Below are 3,509 nucleotides of genomic sequence, written 5' to 3'. Positions count from 1 at the left end.
CTGCTAAATTAGTCCACAACCACGAGAGCGTATTTGTATCACAATCTGCCCATAGGAAATGGACCGGCCAGATCCTTGGAAATCCGCTCGAATATTTTACCGGAGTTATGCTCTCTCATCTGGCCATGACTGGTGGGTTTCGCTTCTTTAGCTGCAATACACAGTTAGCTATCGCCTCTGCCTGATTAAGTACAGAATCTTTCCCAGATACCCTCCCACTGGGACCATTGTGGAATTCCTAGAGAACTTACAGAATTCTTAGCCTTGGAACTACTATTAGATTGCGGGAACACTGGTCATATTTACTTTCCCATATCCCATACAACAGCCAGATATTAACTTTAAGTACATAGTTCCATTTCCAGACCATGCATCAAAAGCTTAATTTTTTTTTGCGTACTTGACGGTTTTCGGCCAGCGGTCGATTTTTCGTCTAGTTCATATCAAGAAAACGATGGGCAGATTTGGTTTTNGGACTCCAAAACTACTTCTTTATAACGTAATTAATAAAATACCGTAATTTATAAAAAAATCTAAAATAAAACATTTTTTAATAAAAACAGGAAGCAAATAATGTTGTTCAAAATTGTTTTGGTCTGAAATTTGCGGACTGCTACACAAGCGAATCGGAGCGATTTTGAAACAGCCCATATTTTGTTTTCAAAGCTCACTGAGAACAGGACGAATCTGACAGAATGATATGAGACATTGACGGCTTGTATGGGGAATTTTAAGCAATTTAATGCAATAACAAACCACTTTACCGAGTCGAGTCGATTTTCAGTACAAAAGTAAAGTTAAATGACGAATGAGAGTTTTTTTTTGCAATGTGAAAACAGTTCTAAGTCTTAATAAAGCCGCATTTCGTATATTTAATCACACAATTTAAATTTGATTGCAATGCCAAAATTATATATGTAGCTGGTTTGAGCGTTAGACATGATTTTTTCTTGTGCAAAAATCGGGGGTAGAATTATACATACATATATGAATTTCGGGGAGCGAACATAATTTTTTAATATATGTACATACATATGTCACTAAATTCATATACATACATAATTCATGATTTCTAATTTAGCTAATAACTTGTTGGAAGATTCCTTATTTCTTAATAACAAGTATGTATTTACTTTAATACACAATTTAAACAAAAATTTAGACTCAAAAAAAGAAATTGTTTATATTTAAGAATGCAGCTAGATTGCTAATATTTAGTTTTATAATTTACAAATTTTCTGGCGCTATTGATATTTTATATGTATGTTTGTTTGTTACTTTCGCTCAGCGTTTGTTACAGTTGACTAAGTATTACTTAGGTTGTTTTTTTCTTGCAGTTGATTTCTTATTATTGTATTTACAAAAAAAGTGTTAATTTTTTATGGCATCGAATTTACTCGCTTATGTTCTTGTATCGGCATATTTTGTTGTTGTTGTTTTTTGCTTTGTTTTTAATTGTTTGTATGCGAGTACGAGCATTTTGTCTACTTTTTTGTGTTTTATTTATATTTGTTTTTTTTTTTTTTAACATAACGGCAGTTTTATTGATTAATTTATCGTAATTTTTCTTGGTTGTATGTACGTATGGATGTTTGTATGGGTAATCGATTAAGTCGACTATGTGGCTATTGGAGTTGTGTTTTTTGTTACTTATATTGAGCGAACAGCTGAACAGATTTAAAAAATTAACTATTATTAGGGACGTTTTCTCGGTAAATAATTTAAATACATTCGGAAGTTAGCTGAGGATCAACGACTCGACAAGTCTGGCCTAGCTCTGACTAGAAAATTTCCGACGCACTCGTTCTGTTAGAGCACCCTCGCTGCAACATAGATAAGATCACATGCTAACAGAATGGGCTTGCCGGCTAATAACTTCTGCCGCAGCTGCGGCGACGAGGAAGAAATTGAGAGTGTGGAACACTAGTTCTGTCACTGTCCTGCCCTGTCGTGGGCAAGAAGACGCTAATTTCGACATCGCTTCCACGTCTGTCTGGTGGACATAAGCGAAGCAGGCATTAATGAATTCTCGCGCTTTATCAACACGACGAACTGGTTCTACTTGTAGGTGAATGGATGATATAGCGTAAGAGCTCTCAATGCACCCACTGCTATATTGAAAGCAGGCATCAACTTCAACCTAATCTAACCCAACTAAAGAATGCTAGTTAATTCTTAACTGAAACCACTGATAAATGGAAAAAGTTAACCAAAACATAAATCGTTTATTGAATGGCGATTATAATGTAGGTTTTGAGAGATATTTCTAGAATGTTTAGTAGGCTCATCCTATGCCGTAATGGTAAATTTCCGCGTAGGAATTTAAAATAAAATTCAGGATTAACGACTACAAGCCAGAAAGCTCAAGACCCGGACAACAAACCCGGATAAAAGTTTCTGAATTCAAGAATACAGAAGTGCGAAGAATTTTGAATTGTAGCTCTTAATTTTCTCAAAGCTGAGCTTCTCAAAGCTGTCAGCTAGCCTTTAACGGGGCATTGATTAAGGTGTCAATTATTTAAGAGCTTTTAATCAGCCACTTGCCTACTTTCACGCACTTTATTTATTGGATTCGACAAAAATTTAATTCCGTTTGGTGTGTGTTGCTAGATGGTATGTTTGTAGGTATGCAGACATCCTCTCCAGTACGATTCGCACTGTATGTTCGTTAAATGATTTTGTTCGTTTTGTTGTTCCTGACTGTAAACTATATATTTACTACATATGTAGTTGCTCAAATAGATTTCACAAATTAAAAAATAAGTCTATGTAAAATGAGTTCACCTTAATGAAGTTTTCTTTTGCTGTATGCTCGTATTTTTAATTTTTGTGTAATAGCCGCTAATACTTTGTTTGCTTTTTAGTTTAAATTTTCTGTAGCTAAATATGATATTCTCTAAATGTGTTCTAAAAAAATTATTCGCTTTTCTGTTTTTTTTTATTGCTAACAATAAATTTAACTAATATTTGTTTGTTTTATTTTTTTTATGCTTATTTTTTGGGTTTTTGTTTCTTGTTTTCTCAGTTTATTCTAAATATTTCGACATATGCATTCTTATCAACTGCTTCTTCGATTCTTCATTTTGCACTGAAGCGGTTTAGACCGCTTTCGATGACGTTTCTGGCATCCATCGCTGCATTTCACGTTGCCAATTGAGGCCGTTTACCAAGTGTTTTACTAGAAAAGTTATTACAAATTTATTTACATAATTGTAGGAATTAAATTTTTCTTTACATAGTTTTTGGGAGACAAGAAAATTCAGGAAAACATTTTGTACCAGTTAATTTAGTAGCTTTTCATTTTTAGTGTATTAGGGGCGTCCTTAAAATATCATCAACTCAGAGTTCGGTAATTTTTCGCCAGGGTTTTGTTAAGATTTCTTAAGGGTTTAACAAAACTTTGGAACTTTCTTTAACTGTACTGAGAAGTAGGGAATGTGATATATTTATGCAAGAAATTAATACAACAAAAAGGGCAAAGTTTTTATGGGCATATCGCCGAGTCGTTA

General features: G+C 33.9%; 1 protein-coding gene across 1 annotated transcript in view; it reads right to left on the bottom strand.

Moving 5' to 3' along the window:
* Positions 1-3,509, bottom strand: part of LOC108375447 (potassium voltage-gated channel protein Shaker-like) — a 10,960-nt gene that overhangs the window by 394 nt on the left and 7,057 nt on the right. The window lies entirely within an intron of this gene.

Source organism: Rhagoletis zephyria, unplaced genomic scaffold (genome assembly GCF_001687245.7).
Source record: "Rhagoletis zephyria isolate East Lansing unplaced genomic scaffold, Rhagoletis_zephyria_1.1 Rzeph_scaffold_08955, whole genome shotgun sequence".
Taxonomy (NCBI): Eukaryota; Metazoa; Arthropoda; class Insecta; order Diptera; family Tephritidae; genus Rhagoletis; species Rhagoletis zephyria.
Note: the sequence above shows the minus strand (reverse complement) of the source record. Positions and strands in the feature narration are given on the sequence as shown.